This window comes from Schistocerca piceifrons, unplaced genomic scaffold, assembly GCF_021461385.2.
Source record: "Schistocerca piceifrons isolate TAMUIC-IGC-003096 unplaced genomic scaffold, iqSchPice1.1 HiC_scaffold_538, whole genome shotgun sequence".
Lineage (NCBI taxonomy): Eukaryota > Metazoa > Arthropoda > Insecta > Orthoptera > Acrididae > Schistocerca > Schistocerca piceifrons.
In genome coordinates this window covers 495,861-504,267 of record NW_025728775.1, presented here as the reverse complement: position 1 = coordinate 504,267, position 8,407 = coordinate 495,861, and the positions used below count along the sequence as shown (strand labels likewise).

The window sequence follows — 8,407 nt, the reverse complement described above, 5'->3', positions numbered from 1 at the left end:
AAAAGTGTTTCCGCCCGGGATCGAACCGGGGACCTTCTGCGTGTTAGGCAGACGTGATAACCGCTCCGCCGTAGCGTTACGTATAGTGGACTATCGTTTTTGTTACGTGTTGTGTTGCAACTTCTGAGAGTATTTCTCCGTCGTTGTTTCGTACCTTGTGTTACTTTCTGTCCTTATTTCAGTGTTTTTTGTGTAGCGGTTTCGACCGCATATTTTGAAAATGTCGTCCCAGGTTATTCCTCGTCAGGCTACAGTTAGTTTTGCTTTTGACAAGTCAACCCGCCATGTGCAACCTAGTTCTCTTGAGATTCATGATTGGTTGGTAGATACCTTTGGTGTTCATTCGGATCAGGTGCACACTGCTTATTTTGATACCGAACTGTATGTTTTCTTTGTTAAGTTTATGGACCCACTTCAGGTTGATAAAATTCTTTCTAAATATGGTCATCAAGTTCTCTTTCGGCATCGGGATGATTCTGTAAGTACCGTGCTGCTTTCCAATGCTTCCATCACGTATACCAATGTTCGTGTTTACAACCTTCCACCGGAGGTGGATAATGTCTATCTTAAGGAGGGTCTACAGAAGTATGGTGATGTAAAGAGCATTCGCCTTGAACGCTGGTCAAGCCAACATCGCCTGCAATGTTACAGTGGTATTCGTTCAGTCGAAATGCACGTTAAGCAGAATATTCCATCTCACCTGCAGATCGGTGGATATCGTGTCCATGTAACATATAGTGGTCAGGTTGGCACATGTTTTTTGTGCAATGAAAGTGGTCACGTGCGTACCGACTGTCCGCGGAGAGTTTTTGTTTTAAAAAATTCTCTCGAACAGCGTCGCAAGTTAACGGTCGCTGACCTCGTTGCAGGTGGTTCTGCTCTTGGTGTAGCACAGTCCAGTGGTAGTAGCGCCCCGCCACAGGTTTTGCGCACCCCTGATACAGAATTTCCTCCTTTGCGTGCTAAATCTGATGTTGTTCCGTCTGTCCCTCAGGTGGGTGTGCCACTTTTGAATAATAAGAGGCGTCGCCCACACGATGGAAATAGTACGGATGAGGATCTCCCTGAGATGCCCCAGTCCGAGCGACCGGCATCCTCCGAGCCACTGTGTACTGTAGCTGCTCCCTGCCCTCCTGAGGTAGCGGTTCCGGTGGCGGCTGCTGGCGCCCCTCCGGCCTCCGACGCAGCTTCTCTCGAGTCGGGTCGTCGGTCGGGCCTGTTGGCGCCGTCTTCCGAACCGACTTCGATGTCACAACAAGTGGAGCCGCGACAACCTCCTGCTTCGCTGCCCCATACCTCTGCCAGCGGAGCTGCTCCGCTTCCTTCCAACTCTGCGGCCTCGGACCTTCCTGCTCACGTTTCGCCTCCGTGCAGTCCATGTTTGCCGGAAGCTAGTGCAGGTGTTGACCATTCCGTTTTGTCGGATGTGTCCCCCGCGACCCCGGATCCCGCATGTGGACCGGCGCGGGTGGTGTCGGATACAGAACTTGACCCTCCTACGTCACCGGCGGCTGAAGTTTCCTTGCCCGTCAGCCGACGCAAGTTACGCGTTCAGCCGAACGTTAATGCTGTTCGTAAAAAACCGAAACGTAAGGGATCCGCGGAACGGGGTAGCAGTCCCCCTCCCTCGGATGCCTCCGTCACCCCTGCTATGGACTGTGACGCTGGTGCGTCGGTGTAGGTGATTTGTTTTCTCGCTTTTCTCTCTATGGTTCAAGCATACACCTTTCTTACCTTAAATGTTAACCGTATTGAGTCCGACGTTCGCATTGCCTCTTTGCGGCAGTTTATTTACGACGCCTGTGCGGACGTAGTGTTTTTGCAGAAGTGTTGTTTTCTGATCTCTCTCTACCTGGATTTCAAACTGTTTTTAATGTCGCGCCGGAATATTCAACAGGAACTGCTCTTTTCTTTCGAGAGGGCATTCCTATTACTGACATTGAATTCCTTGACTCTGGCCGTGGGATTGGTTGTCGTCTTTTTGATCTCCGCCTCGTTGTTTTGTATGCCCCCTCTGGTTCGGGTCACACTGTGGCTCGATCGCGCTTTTATAAAGAAGAGCTTATTTATCTTTTGCGCCAGAGTCCTCGGAGTCTCCTGCTCGGAGGCGATTTTAATTGTGTTTTACGCCCTGCAGACCAGTCCCCCAATTTTAATTATTGCCGTGATTTACATGACTTAGTTCGTACGATGCATCTGCGTGATGTTTGGGAACACAAATATCCAACCCTGGTGAAATATACGTTTTTTACCGCGTCCTCATGCAGTAGACTCGACAGATTCTATTTATCTGATTTTTTATGTGATAAAATTCTTTCTGTCGATGTTATTCCTACTAGTTTTTCTGACCATTGTGCTTTTACTGCAACTGTAAATCTTAGTCGCCAACCTGCAAAACTTTATCGTTCCCAGTGGATGTTAAATGTTTCCCACCTTGCCGACAGTGCTATGGATGATGTTATAAGTGGCGTGTGGGAGCGATGTCTTCGCTCTGTCCCGCGATACCCCTCCTTGCTGGTTTGGTGGACTGCGTTTGCCAAGCCCAAGATTCGTCAGACTTTGATTTTCTACTGTGCTGCTAGGACGCGTGATTTTAAGAACACGTATGAATATTACTACTCTGTCCTGCGTGAACTATATGACGCGGCGGGTACCTCTCCACTGCGGATCCATGATGTTCGTCGTATTAAAGCCAAGCTCTTGAGCCTTAAACGACGACAGATGGATGGTCTGCGAGTTAAGTCGAAACCTCACTCTCTTGTTGAAGGTGAACTGACATCCTTGTACCACCTGCTACGGCATCAGACTCGTCGTCGTCGCTCCTTCATCTCTTCTCTTACGGTGGATGATGGGCGACAGCTTAGTGCACAGGAGGAAATGGTTCGTGCTCTTCATCAGTATTACACTAGTCTCTATTCTGCCGATGATTCTGGTGAGTCTCTTTCGGATGATGTCTTTGGGGATCTAACTGCGACGATCGCGCCTGACGCGAACGGCGAATTTCTCCGGGAGTTCCAGGTAGATGATGTTTTCGATTTTATTGCTCGCTCTCCGTCCAGTAAATCGCCGGGTCCAGACGGCCTGCCTAAAGAATTTTATCTCCGTTTTTGGCCTCTTTTGGGTGGCATTTTTACGCAGATTTTAAATGAGATTGTCAGAGGGATGGATGTGCCTGCCGATTTTAAAGTAGGGAAAATTGTTTTAATTCCGAAGTCCTCTGGTCGTTTATCTGCTGCCAATCTTCGTCCGCTCACATTGCTGAATTTTGACTATAAGACAGCTGCTAGAGCGCTCAATAGCCGGCTGTCTTCTCTGCTTCGGGGTGTGATTGGTGCACATCAATGTTGTTTTCATGATAGATCTATTCTGACACCAGGAGCCGAATATCGGGATGTTGTCTCGGTTGCGGCGGTTACAAACGTACATTGTGCCTTTGCCTTCCTTGATTTTTATAAGGCTTTTGATCACGTCAGTCATGTGTTTTTAGATCGTGTTTTAGGTACAATAGGTTTTAACGCTTCATCACGTGGTGTTCTTGGCAATTTGTACAGGGGAATAACAGCTCGGGTGTCAGTCAATGGGCAGCTGACGCCGCCCATTGCTATCCGCCGCGGAGTGCCTCAGGGTAGTCCGCTCTCTATGTCTTTATTCGTTTTGTCCCTGGAACCGCTGCTTCGGACTATTGCTCTCAAGCTTCAGGGTATGTCCCTCTCTGGTGGGAAGCTCTCGGTTAAGGCATATGCGGATGATGTCGTTGTTCTCCTCCGTCAACGAGATGATATCCCGTTGTTGAAAGGGGCAGTTGATGCATACTGTCGTGTCTCTGGAGCGCGTCTCAATCAGGGTAAATGTAAGTTCCTTGATATTCGAGGATTTCGCGATGCTGACGTCCCTTGGGCCACTTTTGTCGATCGCCATACGTCCTTGGGGATTATCATTGATCGGTGTCCTCTAAAAATGGCGGCTCTCAATTGGACATCTGTCACCGAGAAGATACAGGGGGCTCTGATGGTCCATGAGCAGCGCTCTGCTACCATTTTGCAAAAAGTCCGAATTTTAGACACCTACGTCCTATGTAAAGCTTATTATGTTGCTCAGCTGTTCCCACTTCCCATGATGGTGGCGAAAAGGTTGCGCCAATTGTCTAGCAGGTTTATATGGAAGGGCCATCTATTCAAGTTACGTTACGAGGTAATGACGAAACCGCGTCTCTCCGGAGGCTTGGGCCTCTCTGACATTACTCGCAAGGCATCTGCTTTGTACGTCCGCCGAACGACTCTAATTGTTACGCAAGAAGTGACTTCAATTACATCCAGGCTTTTTACTGTTGTGCGTCCGGCGAGCCTTGCTCCACCTGTCGATGTCGGACGCCTAAATTTTAAGTTGAAACACATTCGGGAATTTTACATTGCGGTGAGTTACCTCGGTGACGTCTTCTTGCGGCGACCGGTGCCAACGACCAAGAGCTTGATTGCCCGCTGGGAGGGGCTGGCCAGTCCCAATCCAATAGAACTGGCGTCTCCATCCGTGTCCTGGAGGAACGTCTGGAAGAACGTTAGTCTGCCGATCCACTCTATGGCCGTGGCGTCCACGTGGTATAGGGTAATAAATAATTTGGTTCCCACCAATGTACGACTGCACCGTATTGGTCTTTCTGACACGGACACCTGTACTCGGTGTGGTCTCCTGGATACCCTTGAACATCGATTCACCTGCTGTGGGCACCTTGCTAATTGGCGTTGGCTCAGGAAACAACTTGCTTTTGTCACTAGGTCTGCTGAAGCCGCTTATACTATTGACATCATCGTCCGGCCCGATTCTTCCTTTTTTCCGCGGACGAAGCTCCATACCGTCATGTGGTTGATTGGCCATTTCGTACATTTTGTCAACAGTTGTCATGAAGAGGATGGACACCTAGCGTTTCGGCAGTACATGCTTACTGCTTACTGGCAGCGCTTGCGATTGCCAGGCCTCCGAGATGATTTTGCCAATATGCTTAGCCTGACATTTGAAAGAGAGGGTGTTGGCTAAGGTCACCTGTGTGAGCCATTTTCTTTTATACTGTTTCTGAATTTGCCGCCTTTATGTATGTTTCTTCTCTACACCAGGACTGAAGTTTTCGTGTTTTAACCTTTATTTCAGTAAGCAGTCTACATTATATAGTCATGTTTTAGGATTTTAATTTCAGTACTGTACTTCTTTTGAAGTGGCTGTGTGGTGGATATTCTTTAATATTTTTTTCAATAGATATATTCGTTCGAGTGGTAGAGTGTCTGCTTCAAAAAAAAAAAAAAAAAAAAAAAAAAAAAAAAAAAAAAAAAAAAAAAAAAAAAAAAAGGGGTATGATTCCTGCTTAGGGTGCAGGAGGTCCCGGGTTCAAATCCCGGACGAGCCCTAGCGTTTTGTGCAAACTGGTCGCACGTAGGTGGCTGAGTCAGCGCAAAAAGCTGCCCGTCAGTGTAAATTTCATACTTGGTGTAAAGAAATGACCGTCTGGTCCGACGTATGAAGGTGATTGCCAAGCTTTAGGTACATAACGTGGCAAATGCTTGTCGGTATGTCTTGTTTAAAGTGATGAAAAAGTGTTTCCGCCCGGGATCGAACCGGGGACCTTCTGCGCGTTAGGCAGACGTGATAACCGCTACACCACGGAAACTACTGCTTTCGTTCTTGCTTCTCAGAGAACTTGTAGCAAGGTTGCCATCGTAACTTAAAAATTCAGTAAATGCGGCACTTGCATGACGAAGGTACATGTAGCAGATCCACACACGACGTGGCTCACTCGAGTAGTATGCGACATAGGCAGGAGAATACTGTTCCCGCCCGGGATCGAACCGGGAACCTTCTGCGTGTGAAGCAGACGTGACAACCGCTACACTACGGAAACGACGGATACGCTCTGTCCATCCTTGTACACTCGAAGACGCCTCAGCCTTTCTCCCGTCCGCGCATGCACACACCATAGTTCATTTGACAGCCTGAAACCCATCGTAGCCGAGGGCTCAACAAGTATTCGGGGTGCTCGAGAGGGTGTATGTCGTAGCATCCCCAACGAGATAGCGGCGTTTCGCGCAGTCGTTATTGCAAGTCACATCAGCAAAAACAATCACCTCCTTAGCAGCAGGCAGTGCGCACCCGGCGGCAGCTCTACATGAAGATGCCAATAGCCCTGGAAGGCCGCCGACCGCGGGCCACGGCACCTCCGAGAACGGTGCTGCCCGTGACCCACGGTGTCGCCACACAGTCTGTCGAAGAACAGCACTGCCGGCAGAAAGCACCTTCCCCATCCCGCCAGCCGCACCAGATTCAAAGAGCACCCTGGACGACTTCGAGGGATGCAGTTTGCTGAAATAATTGGCGTTCACGCTGTCACAGGGCTCGTTGGTCTAGGGGTATGATTCCTGCTTAGGGTGCAGGAGGCCCCGTTTTCAAATCCCGCCCGCCAGTTCCGCTTTAGACGCCGTGCAGTGTGGACGTGCCTAGTCTTCCGCTCCGCCGTAGCGTTACGTATAGTGGACTATCGTTTTTGTTTACGTGTTGTGTTGCAACTTCTGTGAGTGTTTCTCCGTCGTTGTTTCGTACCTTGTGTTACTTTCTGTCCTTATTTCAGTGTTTTTTTTGTGTAGCGGTTTCGACCGCATATTTTGAAAATGTCGTCCCAGGTTATTCCTCGTCAGGCTACAGTTAGTTTTGCTTTTGACACGTCAACCCGCCATGTGCAACCTAGTTCTCTTGAGATTCATGATTGGTTGGTAGATACCTTTGGTGTTCATTCGGATCAGGTGCACACTGCTTATTTTGATACCGAACTGTATGTTTTCTTTGTTAAGTTTATGGACCCACTTCAGGTTGATAAAATTCTTTCTAAATATGGTCATCAAGTTCTCTTTCGGCATCGGGATGATTCTGTAAGTACCGTGCTGCTTTCCAATGCTTCCATCACGTATACCAATGTTCGTGTTTACAACCTTCCACCGGAGGTGGATAATGTCTATCTTAAGGAGGGTCTACAGAAGTATGGTGATGTAAAGAGCATTCGCCTTGAACGCTGGTCAAGCCAACATCGCCTGCAATGTTACAGTGGTATTCGTTCAGTCGAAATGCACGTTAAGCAGAATATTCCATCTCACCTGCAGATCGGTGGATATCGTGTCCATGTAACATATAGTGGTCAGGTGGGCACCTGTTTTTTGTGCAATGAAAGTGGTCACGTGCGTACCGACTGTCCGCGGAGAGTTTTTGTTTTAAAAAATTCTCTCGAACAGCGTCGCAAGTTAACGGTCGCTGACCTCGTTGCAGGTGGTTCTGCTCTTGGTGTAGCACAGTCCAGTGGTAGTAGCGCCCCTCCACAGGTTTTGCGCACCCCTGATACAGAATTTCCTCCTTTGCGTGCTAAATCTGATGTTGTTCCGTCTGTCCCTCAGGTGGGTGTGCCACTTTTGAATAATAAGAGGCGTCGCCCACACGATGGAAATAGTACGGATGAGGATCTCCCTGAGATGCCCCAGTCCGAGCGACCGGCATCCTCCGAGCCACTGTGTACTGTAGCTGCTCCCTGCCCTCCTGAGGTAGCGGTTCCGGTGGCGGCTGCTGGCGCCCCTCCGGCCTCCGACGCAGCTTCTCTCGAGTCGGGTCGTCGGTCGGGCCTGTTGGCGCCGTCTTCCGAACCGACTTCGATGTCACAACAAGTGGAGCCGCGACAACTTCCTGATTCGCTGCCCCATACCTCTGCCAGCGGAGCTGCTCCGCTTCCTTCCAACTCTGCGGCCTCGGACCTTCCTGCTCACGTTTCGCCTCCGTGCAGTCCATGTTTGCCAGAAGCTAGTGCAGGTGTTGACCATTCCGTTTTGTCGGATGTTTCCCCCGCGACCCCGGATCCCGCATGTGGACCGGCGCGGGTGGTGTCGGATACAGAACTTGACCCTCCTACGTCACCGGCGGCTGAAGTTTCCTTGCCCGTCAGCCGACGCAAGTTACGCGTTCAGCCGAACGTTAATGCTGTTCGTAAAAAACCGAAACGTAAGGGATCCGCGGAACGGGGTAGCAGTCCCCCTCCCTCGGATGCCTCTGTCACCCCTGCTATGGACTGTGACGCTGGTGCGTCGGTGTAGGTGATTTGTTTTCTCGCTTTTCTCTCTATGGTTCAAGCATACACCTTTCTTACCTTATATGTTAACCGTATTGAGTCCGACGTTCGCATTGCCTCTTTGCGGCAGTTTATTTACGACGCCTGTGCGGACGTAGTGTTTTTGCAGGAAGTGTTGTTTTCTGATCTCTCTCTACCTGGATTTCAAACTGTTTTTAATGTCGCGCCGGAATATTCAACAGGAACTGCTCTTTTCTTTCGAGAGGGCATTCCTATTACTGACATTGAATTCCTTGACTCTGGCCGTGGGATTGGTTGTCG

At 49.5% G+C, this 8,407-nt stretch overlaps 2 non-coding genes across 2 annotated transcripts; both read right to left on the bottom strand.

The window, feature by feature from the left end:
* Nucleotides 1-5,583: 5,583 nt before the first annotated feature.
* Nucleotides 5,584-5,656, bottom strand: Trnav-aac. The gene has a single exon. It is a non-coding gene; the product is annotated as a tRNA-Val (tRNA).
* A 158-nt stretch (nucleotides 5,657-5,814) lies between these two features.
* Trnav-cac lies at nucleotides 5,815-5,887 on the bottom strand. The gene has a single exon. It is a non-coding gene; the product is annotated as a tRNA-Val (tRNA).
* Between the last annotated feature and the right edge of the window lie 2,520 nt (nucleotides 5,888-8,407).